Below are 17,988 nucleotides of genomic sequence, written 5' to 3'. Positions count from 1 at the left end.
CAGCTTATCATGGGCTTACAAATGATGTAGTGCTGCTACAGACACCTTGTGGATACGGGCCTTGAAAATTCAATACTTTGCCGAAAACCCACGACCACATTTTAGAGCTGACAATTCAAGAATCATAATCAGATCACATAGATTGGATTCCAATCATTGGATGATCATTGAGTAATGAATGCAACTTGGTTGACTTGTTAACCATGCTGAAAAGACACTTACCAGTTTAGAATGCACAAGCTTGCCATTGACAGTAACCTCAAACTTGCCAGTGGTGGTTGGTGTGGCCTCATAAGTCTGTAAGATCAAGAACATGTATAATCTCTGATCAAATGCTTGCAGTGGCATGTAATGGGCACCTGCACTGGAGTTCACAAGGACATGCTAAAGGGAGAAAAATCTCATTTCTGGTTCATTCTCTGTTCAGCATGATATGGGCTAGTAATAGTGACACATTGTGTCACCAAGGTTACTTTGCACTGTTCAAACATTAATAACAAAACAAATTTCAAATTTTAACCTGAAAACAGCCAAAAAGCAGGCCTGTCATAATACATTTAATATTTCACTCCAAAGCAACAAAACAAAAGAAGTGAAGCTCCATCTTATTTGTTTCATATATTACTGCATTTAATTCTCATGCCATGAATTCAATATTATGTGAATGAAAAACTGCAAACTGTTTTCTTTGGTCACTGTGACCACTTTTTCATATCACTGTCATTACTCTGTCATTGATAAGAATTCAAATCACACAAGTACATTAATTAATGATTAACACACTTCACAGTAACGTACAAATCTTGACATACGTTAGCCAGGAGAGTTTCACTGGGACTGGTACACTGAATTAATGCATAAAATGAATTTATACCATTGATCCAGTTATTAAGCAAAGTCTAATTATCATGGAATGGGTTTGGGGGCCATTCACACTCACCACATCGATTTCGCCCCCAAATTCGTCCATAAGTTCTGTCTCCAGCTTATGGAACTGAAAGGGAACAGCAATAAAACATTGCACAGCATGTGTGAGTATGGTGAACATTTACATTTAGAAGATATTTACTACAAACTTGAACACCATAATATTTTTGTTCTTGTTTGTTATTAGAACAACAAAATTACACATCAAGGAAGAAACTTATGTGAGCATAAATTCATAAATAAAACTTTAAAAAGATGACTCTCTAAGCATAGAATTTGCGAAAAACAATATGACATTTTTTCCAGGTTCCAAACCCAACATTAAACATGTATATTTTACAACAAAAAACACCTATTCTAAATCTTCCTTTTGAGTGGAAAACAAAAGCCAGAGTCTTTCACCAGCTAACAAACAAATATGCTTTCCTTACCTTGGGGGCGTAACCTCATGCGCCACTGGAAACAAAAATCAAGTCATATTATCAGTTTAGCAAACAATTCTGTGGCACTGGTAAAGAAATAAAAATACAATTACAAGAATTTTCAACCAGCTTCTTCATTCAGGGCAACCTAAGGTCTTGCACAAACTGTTTGCCAATATTATTATTACACTTACTTTTTATCATATTCATCACTCAATTTCCTTCAGATGAGGGAAACAAACATGCTTGATTCTTTAAAGTGCAAGTATCATTAAATATAGTAATGGATTCTTCTAAAAAATGTGTTTGGTAGCCAGTATGGTGTACAATAAAAGGCCGAGAAAGTGAATGAGAAAATGACACAGGGTTAATGGACTTAATTAACAGTACATACTTTGAGTTCACTATTTGTAACATCCCAAACAAATCTTGAAAGCATTAACGGGGAGGTGAGTCTTAATTTGCATGGATGGCCTGGAACCTAACTGGGTACCAGCTGTAAAGAACATAATATATATGCTCTTCATATTAGTTGTTGCAAGACCTGTGTTGAATATACAACACTGATATGGGAACCATAATTGTTGGGATTTGGGTAGCAGGGGCTTGTTCAGTAATGTTTAACATCAATTACATATCTTTGAAGGGCATTTATAAGTGGAACGAATCAGAACAGCATGATTTATGGATGTCAACATATTTATTGTGAATAACACAAAGTTCCGGAGTGTGTGCTTGCGCCTTCATTAGATGATGAAGTAGCAAGCATACACTCCGAAACGAAACGTTGTGATATTCACAATGAAGAAGTTGACATCCATAAATGTTGCTTTTCTTATCATTTACATAATTCTTTCATTATTAACATGTGATCAATGTTAAGGGTACGGGGGTGCCCCCTTTTGTTATTATCAGGGCTTTTACAAAAATAAACAAATAAAATGATTTTTGTAGCCAGTTAGTGGTAATTAACCATAACAGAATTTCTTTCACCTCATCCTGCAGTAGATATATGCAGAAAATGATTGCCAGTTGTCGGTTAAGGTATCGTATATCACTCACCTATTTGTATAGTGTTATGTAAAACATAACAAAGAGACAAGGATTCACAGTCTATGACACACTGAATCATTTTGTAGTGCTATTTCAAGTCAAATTTATACTCTGAAACGGAGAAAATAGACCAAACAAATGAACCAATCTGTGTTTTGTCATCACCCAGGATCCATGCAGCCAGGATGGGGCATCTTCCTGGTTATCTTCGTCTCTATTGTCGTCAAAGGTTGATACATGTAAAGGTTAACGTTTATTTCTGCCTTGGTAATCAACAATTATTTCCCAAGTCACACTCATATTCCGTGTAAACTCTAAATCTATTGTTCCTGTCAGTTGGACATATTATTATGTAATGTGAGCTCCAGATGCTGCTGGAATATTGCTAAAAGCGGCGTAAAACCAAACTCAGTCAGTCAGTCAGTCCAGATGCTGCAAACAGGGACTAAGTACAACTGAAGTTTCACCATTATAAATACACAGACGACTGAAGGTGCTAGAGCGTCAGTGAGTGTAGTCTTACGCCTCTTTTAGCAATATTCCAACAATATGACGGCAGGGGACACCAGAATTGGCTTCACACGAGAGAGCGCTTTAACCATTAGGCTACCCCACCGCCCCAGATGTTAGAGAAGTCATACAATGAAATGATATTATTAAAACAAGCTTTGAGGAAACCTTCCAAAAATAGTGTAGCGGGTATGTTCTAAATAATATTACCATGGCAATTTCAAATCTCATCACTTTTTTGTTTCTATATTTGTTTGGTATTTAACTCAGACCCACACCAGACAATCCATGACACCCTGACCATCTAACTTACTATGACAAACCACCAAGCTTGATCACCACGCCCATTAGATGCTTCTAACTACAGTGGAAGCTGTCTAAACCGGCACTCGTCAGGACAGAAGAAATAATCCGGTTCAGACAGACTGTAGAGCTGACATGGTTACCTACGACTAGAACTGACCTCATATTCACTTTTATTCACTTAATAACATAAACATGATAAATCAACACATTTGACAAAAATCAGACATTTTGGTTTGTTTCTTCTCCATTGATGATTCGAGAGTGATTTTCACGGCGGCACTTTCTAAATTCTCAATGGGAACAATGCACATCCAACCGACACAGAAGCCAACATCACACAAGATTATCCATCGCTGCAGAAACAAAATAACAAAATCATTTCCATAATATGAACGTCCATCGTACACTGTATAATTCCAACTACATCCTCAGCATATGTTCATGAATAACTATCAGACAGAGATGGTACCAATGAATACACTATGAAGCAAAAAATGATAAGTATCACGAATAATGGGTAATGAATATGAAAATCTATTCATGAGTATAATACTGAGTCAGCAGTTGATGTATTATTTATTACATTCAATGAAACAATAGCCAATAAATTATCTGACACGGTTTGGCCATGCTGACAGAGTTAATTTATTATGACAACGTCACAACTTACTGTTTATCGCCTAATGTTTTGGCTGACAGGACTTCAACTGGCCTTGGCAAAGTGACACCAGCCACAGTATGCAGGGGTGGAAATAACCCATTGCCCAACGCCCTAGTCCAGTGATTTTTTCTGTCGGGCAAGCAAATTTGTATACCACACTGTACCGGTGTCCAGTTGATATTCCAATGTTAATTATGTTGTTTATTTACAAAATCAACAAGAAAATGGCCGGTATAGTGGAAAAATTATCAGGGCAAGTGATTTTACATGTGCCACTGTACCAGAGTTCACTAGCAATTTTATAGTTATTTCCACCCCTGGTATGGATTGTATTTTTTTCCATTTTGCATATTTCACTTTGATGTATTTCAGACAATTTCAAGTAAAAAACACTCTTGCTTCCAACAATTCATAAATATTCATTTCTTTTGACTATGAATTCATAAAAGGATAGATTTGACTCCCTGAAAACTGTGTCCTTCAGTGGATAAGCTTGTTCTCTTGTACACATGATTTTAAATGCCTTGCATATCTTTACTCTATACAACCATGAAGGTGAAAACTGGGGTCGTTTTGAATTATGTCAAAATATGTACATCAGTAACCATGGCACAAGAAAGTTTAGGATGTGTCTTTCTTTCATAATATAAATCATACCGACATAAAAATTACACATAAAATCAGCTTCAAGATCAAAGACTAACTTAGCAACTGTTACAGTATCACAGTAAAATGCATGTTGATTTTTTTGTTATTCACCATTAGTACTGTAACAATACAACAAACTGTTGATGGATTGCAATTGTCGAGTCTCAGATATCAAATAATCGATGGTAGAAATGAAAAAGTATCGATGCATCGATAGTATGTGTGACTATCGATAGTTTATTAATTGACTTCCATTGATAAATGTGCAGCACAAAATGCAGGATGTATCAGTTTCATTCACTTTGCTTTAGGGTTATCCGCCCCCTGTATCCTCTTAAACATGGCAGCAAACAGCATGTGACTCAGAGTTTGAAATTGTGAATAATAATATGTTTATGTTTTACGTGTTTACTTGATCTGGGTTTCAAGTTTCTTGTCAGTTATAAAAAGAGACTGAAACTACTTCAACTTGTTTTTATTTCATATAAACTATACATTCATTTCGGAAATGACTTCAAATGAGACATAATATGTTGCAATAGACTATCACTATCGCTATCGCTATAGTATTTACCCCCTGCAATAGTCACCCCTATTCACCATGTTCATATCTTCACAAAAATCATTGCTGTTATTAATAACTTCACATGATCATAGTCGCTTTTGTCCGCTGGTACAATATTGCCTGCTGGTACAAATATTTCCCACTGGTAGTCAGTGATTACTTTTAATCGTATTCATGTTGGGCATTGCCAACATACCTACACACCCACACCTACAGATTTCGATTGCTTGGGACACTGGAGTAAGCATGATTCAGCATTCTTACAGACACCAATTTGTGCAGCTTGGCCTTGGTTGCTATGGTGATTTCAGTATGCAGGTGTGTTTTGTTGATTTTAGGTGTGGCATTTTCAGGAGTGACTATTCAGAGAATATGATCAACTGTAAATTGAGTACAATTCCAATGAAATGTTTGTGCATGATTCTTTTTCAAATAGACTGGCTGGTCTGTTTGTGTTGCCTGTTCAGGACTACAATGACATGCTTTGAATGTGACAGGGCTTTAGTGAGACAGAAGTGTCTCCAGTGAATACAAAAACAGGATTTAGAAGTTTAGATGCCCTGACGGTTATACAGAAATATTATTTATCAATCCATTCCATCAATGGTTTGAAAAGTAAGAGTTACTTTAACTTAATAAAGATTAAGAACAGATTGACCTGCTACTTCTTCCTTATCATAAACCTAAATGTTGAAAGGGATAGATGTGGCATGTTTCAGTGGTCCCAATCAGTAAATGCTATCAAACAGCAACTTGTCAAGGATCTTAGTATAGGGAAACTTCCATATTTACTATTAAGCACAATTATAACTCCATATTTTATTTATCACTGTCATTGTTATAAGTTGGCTCAAATACCTATGGTGCAAGTTGGACATGAGTTTCAACAACGTATCTTCACGTTCCTTCTCCCCAAATATATACATCTTGATTAGGAAGTCTATGCTATAAGCACTGATTCATATTATTACTGGCAATCCAAACACGTATGACAAGTGAGAGTGTTGTCGTTGTCTGAATGTACATGTCCTCAGCAGCTCCATGGACCTCATAATGCTCCTTAATACCATCGCAGTGCCTGTCAACAAGCCTTACAGGCCTAGTCTTGACCACCATCAGTGAGGGTAGCTTGACAGAGGGTGTTTAATTAAAGACCGCTCAGAACAAAATTTCTGTTCTATCATGGTGTGAAAATCCACCTGATATGGGTCGTACCACTTTGGTGAAACCCACTAGCAGGGTCAAACTTCATGAAAAGATATTCAAGCTCCTGATTCCACATACTGTCTTGAACAACTTCACCCCTGTGATCCCTCCAGACACTCCAAACCCTCCAATGCTAATGATAGTTAATTAAGACAGATTTTTACCACAGGAACATCATATGCATTTGTCTGTTGACAGAGAAACATAGTTTGAACCAAAACATCATATACTTTCAGGTTGTGTTGGCTGGGCTTGGTATACACACTCAGTGGTAACTAAGCCTGGTAATACAGAAAGGATTGGCAAATAATAATAAGTAACAATAAGGGCATTTATAATGCGCTTACTCCATTCACTGGGTGAATGCTCATAGCGCTAACAATCAAAGAGCAGCACATTATTACCCTGGATAACCCAAGTTGCTTGTGAGCTGCTAGAAGGTGTTATCATACTTCCCACATAATTTACAAAACCTCAGAGATTTCAAATACATAAGTTACAATGTTCATGTTTTAATATATTGCACAAGAAATCAAATGAAAGAAAAATGAAAAATACATAAGAAATCAAAGCATAAAAAGAACCCTTGCTAAAACTAGAATATAATGTATATGTTGAGATCCACAACCCAGACCCCACATACACCAAATTTTATCACCATACTGGATGATGCTCTTATTGGCATGGCAGTTGGTGAAGAGATGGGACTTAAGGTCATGGTGACACAGAGAATAGCTTCCAGGCACAAAGTCGGGATGAAAACTACACATGCTAGACATGTGTTGTATCAGTTGATGGTACACAATGCGTCTCACCACATTAAGTGTGCATTGATTTTCTCTCTATTTCTGTCAATAAGAACATCCCTGGTCTGATACCTTCTCAACTGTTTACCCATCCACAGCTAATCACCATGACAAAAATCAATGGACAGTGAAAGTCTTGGATAACACTAGATCAAACAGAGCTGTACAGGTTCTTCTCACAACCATGAAAAAATCATCAATCTTAATCAAATGTACAAAATTCCTTTCTATTTAGCATTTTGTAGTGTCATCAACTATGATCAAAGTTTCTTAAAAAAATAACATCTAAAATTTCATATTTGAAGACATATACTATATTGACTGAAGTATTTGTATTACAAAGGTATAAATTCACATGCACTTATTACCTCAGTTACCATGGTAACTTGCTTGATATTTAAAAGCAGTAACATCAGGTACTTTCTCAGTAACAGTAGGACAATATATCTTTCTTTATGTAAGATCAAGATCTATAATATTAAATACAATGGTTCACTGTTAATCTAATGACCATGACAAGCAAAATGTTTTCATATTAGTCGGTGATTGAGAAATTGAACAATAAACAAGATATTGTATTGCACAAATGTTGCAAGTTGTAACAGTGAAAATATTCTATAACTCTAAAAATAGATACATATGAAAGTCAGGAAAACAATTCAACATATCAATAAAAATATTTTGTTATGACTTTGGCAAATTTATATGTTTGCATATTATTTCTATGCTGCTCAGTCCATTAAGTTGTAAACAAAATTAAAAGTAGGCAAAAATATTCTGTGATGGTAACTAGGGCTGTAACGAATACACTATGTTGCGAATATGATACGTATCACAAATATTAGGTAACGAATACGAATAATTATTCACGAATACAATATTGTAGTTAAACGATTGATGCACAATATTGAATGCCAATGTTAACAGTGTTAATTTGTCTCAGCAATAACCAGTCATCTCATGACACTCAAATTTTGTAAGTAAAAATTATAGTTGACAGTAACATGTCCGCCCTTGGCAAACTAACATGACTTTGGCTACTAGAAGGCTAGTACATATTGCATTCTTGCATATCTCGATTTGAAAAAGGACATAGGGTTCAAGTAAAACACACACCCTTACAAAAATTGTAAATATTCATGAATATTCGGTTCTTAAGACCACGAATAACAAATTGAATTCATGAAGGGCTACGGTTCGATTCACCGAATATGCGAGTGAATCGTAACAACCTTAATGGTAACTTTTATATGGAGTGCCTTATTCCTGAACATTTACTGCAAGACATCAGTGTTCTTCATCCTCAGAGAGACATTTCTTCACTGGTGAACCTCACCTTTTTCTACCAAGTTCAATTTTTAGTCTGTCATCACTCAGTTTAGCTTAGTAAAGTGGGTACAGTGTTTTAAAATCTTGCAGTGTTCTAAATGTGGTTCAACTTCAATGTTTTATTTATATGTTTCTATCTGTTTTAAGTTTGCTTCTTAAATGTGAATTATTTGTTTTTTCATGAAGAGATGAGAGGAGTGACGAAGACATTCGATCACTTTTACTGACATTGATTAATGTCAAATATATATAGGAGGCAACTGAACTTACAGTACCATCTCATTGCATGTTTGGTCATAGTTATTGATTAATTAGAAGCATGTTCTAAAACATATTTTGTGAGATTGTAAAATATGTTTGTAGTAGAATTGAACAATGGATTTGATTACCTTCAATAGTTTGGGTTATAACGAACCAGTCTGCTCTACATGCCCAGTTGTGGCATTTGTTGAGAAAGTCCCAAAACATTATCGCAAAATTTTGTTTGTGATTTTTTTTAGGAATAAAAGTATCTATTTGCCTATGCAAAACTGAGTGAAACCCCCCAGCCTGTTATACAGAACAACTGAGTATTTTGTTGCAGTGACATGTTGCAGCACACCCGTGAAGATCCGGGTTAGAATTGATCTTCAGTAAGCCATGCTTGTCACAAGAGGCGACTAACGGGATTGACCGGTCAGGCTTGTTGACACGTCATTGTATCCAAATAGCACAGTACGATGCTCATGCAGTTGATCACTGGACTGTCTGGTCCAGACTCGATTATTTACAAACCGCCGCCATACAGCTGGAATATTGCTGAGTGAGAAGTAAAACTAAACTCACTCATGTAGCAGCATGTCATGCGGATCACAAGGTCAGACAGTACAAACAAAAAGCTTGTCTCATATTAGGACACTCCATGAGAGCGTGAGTAAAATGTGTCTCCCTGTACAAAACTATTCCCATGTAGATCTAAAGTCATCATGCTAGACTGGGACAAATGGAATGACCGAAGTCTTTTATAGGTGTTTACTTTCACATTTCACTAATTGTTTAAAGGTCACATGCAACCAAAAAATCAAACATAATTAAAACACAATTATCACTTATTCATGACATATAATTAGGGGTGGGTATTGCAGAGAATTTTCAACGACATTTCTATATCACCGTTAGAAATTCTGTCAACACTAAATAATGACATTTAAGTATCGTAATGAGAAAGTGACTCGGTAAGAAGAACGTGTGGCGAAATAGACAAATGAAATAATATAAACAGTTAAATCGGTAATTTACTGTCATAACATATAAAAAGCTCTCACCTGTGAAATATCAACAAAACACTAGAAAAATAGCTCACACCAAAGCCTTCACCGGGTATTCACCGCCAGCGAAGGTTTTCCGTCTTGAAATGTCGAACCCCTCACTGGTTGACACATAGCTGAGTAGATCTAGATCCTAACAAGGTTCTTTTATGTAATGAGTAGATTATTTACTATTTGTTTTGATTAGACTACTCCTGCTCACGACCTTATAATCCGGACAACCTTCCAAGCTGTGCGAACCTATTTCACTGCGCATGTGCTATGAGCGCAGCCCAGCTGTTGAAACCACTTTTCCCCAAGCGCTGTGGGGAAAATTAGTGAATCGTTTGAACTCCGATTTCGAGCGGTTTTTTTCATCGCATTATTTTTCAACTTTATAAGTTGAATTGGCATTTTCAACTATTTGTTTCGGTAAGTCCATACCCAAAGGTATCAGAATCTACAAAGTTGTGTTTTACGTTGCATGTGACCTTTAAAGGTTACCTACTTATCTATTTGTGTGACAATGTTTCGGTGCCACTTCTCCTGCTGCTGTAAGGTGTCAGAAAAATGGGGGATTGAACATACAGACCCCTGCAAAAGGTATTCGGACACTTGACGTAATTTCCATAGACTTACATGTTATTTCCATGTAGCATAAATAATTTTCATGAAGTGAGTTTACTTTTCGTAAGATCCAAGTCAAATTTTGCACATTTGTAAAGAATCATCGTACCTACAATCACATAATATCTGTTTAATTTTCTGTTGCTTATTTATCGAATGGCAATAATTTAATCAAGATATGTACAGTGCCGTGATCTCCTTTAACATGGCGGTCTATTGGATTGTGCATTGTGGAACGTAAATTGATAAATGTGATGTCATTAGTTAAATAGTGGTCAGAAAATTGAACTGAAATTATGTGCGCAGAGAAGAGATGTTTTCAAATTTGCCAGTCAAATTTTTCAAAGATCCATCCTAAACTCACTTCATGAAAATTATTTATGCTACACTGAAATAACATGTAAGTCTATGGAAATTACATCAAGTGTCCGAAAACTTTTTGCACAACCACCCCTCCACACATCACCAGCCAAGGACCCATCAGTGAACGCCTTTTCCAGTTCTTGATAAACATGGTAAAGATATTGATTCAAGGTGAATGAATCAGCATTTATGTAGACCTCAAGCACCTGCACTGGAACTACCAGTACTGGAAACCCTGCACTGACCTGCTCATTTCGTGCAAAACGTGAATTTAATGAGTCATGAATCAGCGTTTGTATGGATAATGGTTGATCTATGACATTAACGGCACATACCCATATAAGGTTAAGTACGGTAATGACAAAGGAAAAACAAGACGCGCCCCTACTTGACGAGACTATAACCTTTTTTCGGAAGTTTAAAAAGACCCGTTGTTTTCTCAATTATAGTATGAACAATTAAATAAACACGTTGCTCACTTATTAAAGACAACAGAATCAAACTACCATCCGAGTATTTGCAATGTTTTGGTGACGCGATGCGCCTCGTTACAACGAGAATCAACACTGTCATCCGAAAAGGTAAGATGTTGGATAAAATATAGAAGCTAATCCGAGGAGACACATCAACGTAGAAAGACAAAAAAAGGTAGATTTACATACTGTCCCTGATATAAGAAACAAAACAAGAATATTACCAGTAAACGACGTGCACTTTCACTTTGCCCATGTTGGTTTCTTTGCTTTTCTTTAACAACACACCTCAGCAACAGTACACACGCCTGCACCTACAATGTCACCGCACTCAATGAATCATCCGGGCAACACCATGGGAGATAACTCTGATGTGTCGTGCCGTGTAGCTCAATGTGTACAATATTGTCTTGAAATAGTACAGGTGTTGCCATCTGATCAATACATTTTACAGTTTTTAATTTACAGGTTATGAAAGTGCCGACAAATATGTCCAGGAGGGTTCACTGGATATATGTTACGAATTATTATGACTGTACCAATTAATAGTACAGGAAGCACTTAATTGCTTGATAACGCACCGAAACGTCGCACTCATTGCAATAAAGAAGTTGACTATCCATAGAACATGGTTTTCCTTCATCTATACAACTTCTAAAATGCCTCTCAAAGAACAATGAATAACCAACGGTTATTTTACAAATGTAATAATATAGAGTATATATATTCTCAATATACCAATCACACACCAAACAAAATACATTTTAAATAGCAACAGTCATTAACAGAAATTATTGCAAGAACTCCCTCCGAATAGATGATACTATTTTATAGTTCTGTATAGCCTACTCTTTACTGATCTCTCCTTTGACATAAAATAATTATTATTCAACATTACTTTAAGGGACAGTACCCTTTATCGTGGTTAGTACTGATATTCCGTTTCCGAAGAAAGCCGCACAGTTTTTTTATTTATTCATTCATTCATTCATTTTACAAGCTACTTCACTGTATCTTACCATTTATCCATTTATGGATTTTTTCCAAGTTTTCTATTCTGTGAACCGTATATCATTAAGCTTGTATTATGTTCTTAGAACGTCGCAAAAAAATGAAGTGATGTTTGATAACGGTGTTAGTATTTACACCAAAACGTTGTATACGCATAGAATTATCTCCGTTGTTGAGACAGATCGTGTGTATTTAAACATCGATATATGATACCCCGTTCACATGCATCTGTTTCCTTGTGTGTGAATATTTGTATTCCTGTCAGCTCAACATGCTTACTCATGACTAGTCATGAGTATATGTACAACAGGGGCAAATGTATACCGTAGTCCTCATAGTATAAGTTCGGTCGCTTGGAAAACTGACATCACGGGCGTTTATGAAAATCACACGCAAGACAATATGACGAGTTTTGTACATTTTCGATATTAGTTTGGAATGCTTATAGATATGGGAGCAGGACAAAAGCCACCCGGACAAATGCCACCCGGACAAAAGCCACCCGGACAAATGCCACCTAGGACAAATGCCACCCGGACAAAAGCCACCCGGACAAATGCCACCTAGGACAAATGCCACCCGGACAAAAGCCACCCGGACAAATGCCACCTAGGACAAATGCCACCTAGGACAAATGCCACCTAGGACAAAAGCCACCTAGGACAAATGCCACCCGGACAAATGCCACCTAGGACAAATGCCACCTAGGACAAATGCCACCGGGAGAAATGCCACCTAGGACAAATGCCACCTAGGACAAAAGCCACATAGGACAAAAGCCACATAGGACAAATGCCACCCGGACAAATGCCACCTAGGACAAATGCCACCTAAGACAAAAGCAACCCGGACAAATGCCACCTAGGACAAATGCCACCTAGGACAAAAGCCACCTAGGACAAATGCGACCAGGACAAATGCCACCTAGGACAAATGCCACCTAGGACAAAAGCCACCCGAACAAATGTCACCTAGGACAAACGCCACCTAGGACAAATGCCACCTAGGACAAATGCCACCTAGGACAAAAACCACCTAGGACAAAAACCACCCGGACAAATGCCACCTAGGACAAATGCCACCTAGGACAAAAGCAACCCGGACAAGTGCCACCTAGGACAAATGCCACCTAGGACAAAAGCCACCCGACAAATGCCACCTAGGACAAATGCCACCCAGTTATTTTACCAAGATTTTGTTGTTAAATTATGTAGCCTTGGATGAATAATTTGGTTTCTTATAAAAAAATATTCACTTTGAAAAATGTTGATTTTGATGTAACGTTATGTAGACTTCGATGGATAATTTGGTTTCTTAAAAAAATATTCACTTTGGTGAAAAAGTTGATTTTAATGTAAAATTTTGATTTCATAGTAATGTTGACTTTAGATATATATATTACAAACTGATCTTGAATTTGGTCGGGGGCGTTTAGAGGAACAAAGGGCTGAACCTAATTTGATATCCTACGCTTAACATGGGCAATTCGGTAGATTGACTAGGATGTACCTCCACTTGTCCTCTTGAAACGCGTTGTTTTCTTTACTTGAAAAACAAAACATTTAACAAAACAAATTTTATAGAAAATAAATGTACAGAAAAGCCTACGTGATCGCAAATTTGAAAAATAGATTTTCTCATTACTGTGTTGTGAGGTCTATATTTGTGTGTTTGTTGCATAACGCCGAACAACCCAGTGACGGATATCATGAGCAACAATCCACGACGTCTAGGTACGATGACACGCTATCAACCAAGTCTCTCTGGGACTGAGCACCGATCTATTTTGTTGCCTCTTAGGATGTCGGGTAGCAAATCTAGACAGACATCAAGACAGGGTTAATTGCAGTAACGAGACAGTGTAAGATGGGAACTGGCCCGATTTCTCGAAAGAAAGTTAAGTTGAAACAGCCGAGTTTCAAACTCAGTTGCATTTCTGAGGCCAAAAAGTCCAAACAACTCAAATAACCTATCTACCAAACACAAACTGTCCACTAAGTTTACATTCAAAATCATTTCCAGTTCATTCTGGGAAATGTACTTTCCTGTGTTTTCTCAAATATGAGTAAAAACTGTAATTTAAGTGAAAACTCAGACTCAAATTTGTTTCGAGAAACATTACATAAGGAAGTTAGGATTTGATGACGTCTCCTGATAGTTATTGTCTGTCTCACAGTCCCTGAACTGCATTATTTTCCCTACTGCCTAGCCCTCCCTGCAATGCTTTAAAGCCCTAAATGAAGCAAGTTAGAATTCTTCAGGTTCTGAATCCCCCATCACATTAATTAAGCCCCCTTTTCAATTTAAATGGGATTATTTGCTTTAATATCAATATAAACATATAAATATTCAGAGACAAAGCATTATTTAGTCAGGCTACTGAAACTTGTACAATATGTTTTCAGTTTGTGTATATTTCGGGTACTGAAGTGAACGGTAATTAAACTCCAATTAGGCTATGATTACACAATGCCCTTTAGACTGCGGGCTTTGTGTACCCCTCTGATAAGACTAGTGTTAATTGTTAAGTGTTATTTGGCACCGCTCCATTTTTGTGGAAGTCGCGGTGGCTGAGCGGGTTAGGCGGCTAACTTTGTGTGCTGACTCTGAGGTTGTGGGTTCGAATCCCGGAGGTGACTCAACCCAACAAAAGCACTAGAATCTGTACTTTACTAAGAAAGTGTAATCCCAAATATAACATATGTTCCAATTAGGCTGTCATTAATTTTGAACAGTGTTCTCATCTCCCGTCTGCCCTGAATTATCACTCTGACGTGAATTTTAAAAAAAATGGCTTCTTGTATCAATTTTCAAAAACACATTTTCAGCAAGTCAGCTTGACCTCTCTTAGACAATATTTATTGTTCATTATTTATAATTCCGAAGCAAAATGACGCGGTATACATCATAATAAATCTTTACAGAATTTACCAAATCATCGAAACCAAAGAATTTCATAAAATACACTATGTTATTTATATTTTTATCACCCGCCCGTTCTCTTGTTTGTTGAAGGAGGAAACACACAAAACTAAAGGGATGGCCTAATGTTTAGCTGGCTGGCTGGTCCGTTCATGTCTTCCTGTTATGACGACTATTTCAATACACATACACTATGATTCAATGACAGCTATTTCCACCTATCACCCCTGTGTGTACATGATTCTACTACAGCGTGTGATACTCACAGACCACGTTGTGCGGTGGGATAGCCTAGTGATTAAAGCGTTTGCCCGTCATGATAAGACCTGGGTTCTATTCCCCACATTGGTACAGCGTGTGAAGCCCATTTCTGGTGTCCCCCGCCGTGATATTGCTGGAATATTGAATTGCTAAAAGCGGCGTAAAACTAAACTCACTCACTCACTCGTAGACCATGCAATTTGGAGGCGAGTTACGAGTTCAGAAATGTTTAAATGTTTCAAGAACCATACATAAAATCACCATCGTCTTAAATGCTGATTTTATACAGTTAAGAGGCAAGTTCACATTTCGTGCTTTCTTTAGTAAAGTAGTCATAGCTATAATTTTGGTATTCCCTTTGTGAAGACTTTTGAAGGTCTCTCGATAAAATGTTCTCTGTCATTGGTGTGAATATATAGACTATAGGAACAAATAGTAAATCGAAAATAACATTTTTCATTATGGCATTGTTCAGCCAATATATACATGGGCACAATACTAAGGACGACCGGTCAATTCATGGCGTTCATTGCGTCCCCACATAGGAATTGGCTGAGTTGTTAATGTAGCAGTTAGATATCGATTCTGTTGATGCACCAAACGAATATGGTTGACTTGTTGAGATGACATCACATGTCGACCACCGGCAGTGGCAGGTCATGACTGTTGCCCGACATTGGAGATATATTTGTCCTGACAGATAATATTGTGCTTCGATGAATGTTAAAATATCTGCTAAATTCGTTCCAGTTTACAAGATACCTGGGCGCTAAGACGTTCGGTAAGATCTGGTATTACGTAAGCGTTTCATATGGTAAAACAAAAAATGTTTGCTGTTCCAGTTATAGCATAACGTGTATGATAATGATGCTCCAAAAATAATCCAAATTGTGCACCATGGATGAACATTACAGTTGATGAGATTTCAGTCTCATATATGTATAATTGAGAGGTGTTGTTTAATTTTAAAATCAACTTATATCTGTTTGACGCTATATGAATAACACTCTTTTTACTGTTAGTATATATTTAAACAGAGATTAAGTCAGATATGTTGTTATTTATTCAGTCACGTGACTTCGACCTGCATGCAGTAATCTTAAAGCCGAGAGTCATATCCATCGGTGTGGTTCGGCTTCAAGGGGCGGTGGGGGTAGCCCAGTGGTTAAAGCGTTCGCTCGTCTTGTCGAAGGCCCTGGTTCGATTCCCCACATGGATACAATGTGTGAAGCCCATTTCTGGTGTCCCCCTCTGTGATATTGCTGGAATATTGCTAAAAGCGACGTAAAACTAAACTGACTGACCGACCGACCGACTCACTCACTCATCCTCAGCCTCAGCGAGTGTTTATGCTGTTGTTTTCTCCAACGACGATGATACGACCTTGATTGATCATCAAACATAGTAACGGTAAATCACAAACGAGAAGAGCGAGGGTTGTGTGTGCAACAAGGTACGGTGGGATAGCCTAGTGGTTAAAGCGTTCGCTCGTCACGCCGAAGACCCAGGTTCGATTCCCCACAAGGGTACAATGTGTGAAGCCCATTTCTGGTGTCCTCCGCCGTGATATTGCTTGAATATTACTGAGAGTGGCGTAAAACCCAAGTCACTCACTCACTCACTCAGTAAAGTACAGATTCTACTAAGGCACTTATTCGATTGCACACAAAGTCTGATACACTCAACCACCGCGGCTTCAACAGAAATGGAAGTCTGACAGCTGGTAGTCTAGATCTCCAGGTACCTTGTGTACCCCTCTGAGTAATTTGGTACGGCTCCCATTGCCAAGGGGGCGGTGGGGTAGCCTAGTGGTTAAAGCGTTGGCTCGTCATATTGCTGGAATATTGCTAAAAGCGGCGTAAAACTAAACTCAGTAAGTCCCGTTGCCGAATCTATGACTAAACAATGCCTTGTAGAAAGTGGCCAAATGCTACTTGTGTTCAATTTAGATTACACGTGTTCAGTAGAGTACAGATTCTAGTAATGTTTTAAAGGTTCAGTCCCACCCGGATTCAAACCCACTCGCTCAGAGTCAGGCACATATCCGCCGGTACACAAAGTCAGTGATCTAACGGCTCAGGCACCGAGGCGTCCACAAAAATGGAAGTCTGACAAGTGGAGTCTAGATCACGTACATTTAAATCACAGATGGGACTCAACCTCCAAAGAGTACAAGAATCTGTACGTTACTGGGAATGTGTAATCCCAAATATAACATATGATGCATTTGACCACCTCCTATAGTCCGTTTGGGTTCAAATGAGAACGATGAAAGTCAGATTTCAGATCCTGTGGGGTACAGAGGTTTCAGACTATGCGTTGTGAATTAGAGGGTTGCAACAACTGTTGGAGGCGTACGTACTATCACTGAAATATGGCCGCCGGTCGCATCTAGTCGAGGAAATGACAACGTGCTATATGTGGGATTAGACTCACTCAGTGCAGGTTCTAGTACTTTCGGGGGTTGCATCGAGCTCCTACTCTCAGAGTGAGGCTCCAATCGCCAGTCTCCAACTACCAGTTGACAGACTTCTATTTTTGTGGAAGTCACGGTGGTTTAGATCGCTGACTTTGTGTGCAGGTGATTAGATGCCTGAGTCTGACAAAGCACG

The 17,988-nt window shown here is 37.8% G+C and overlaps 1 long non-coding RNA gene across 1 annotated transcript; it reads right to left on the bottom strand.

Annotated features, from left to right (window-relative positions):
- Positions 1–218: 218 nt before the first annotated feature.
- Positions 219–11,531, bottom strand: LOC124275609. The gene is made up of 4 exons (XR_006898319.1): positions 11,407–11,531; positions 1,359–1,383; positions 941–994; positions 219–297 (listed from the first exon to the last, which is right to left on the bottom strand). It is a non-coding gene; the product is annotated as an uncharacterized LOC124275609 (long non-coding RNA).
- Positions 11,532–17,988: the final 6,457 nt, after the last annotated feature.

The sequence above is a fragment of the Haliotis rubra genome, unplaced genomic scaffold (genome assembly GCF_003918875.1).
Source record: "Haliotis rubra isolate DU_JTF1 unplaced genomic scaffold, ASM391887v1 Scf20, whole genome shotgun sequence".
Lineage (NCBI taxonomy): Eukaryota > Metazoa > Mollusca > Gastropoda > Lepetellida > Haliotidae > Haliotis > Haliotis rubra.
Note: the sequence above shows the minus strand (reverse complement) of the source record. Positions and strands in the feature narration are given on the sequence as shown.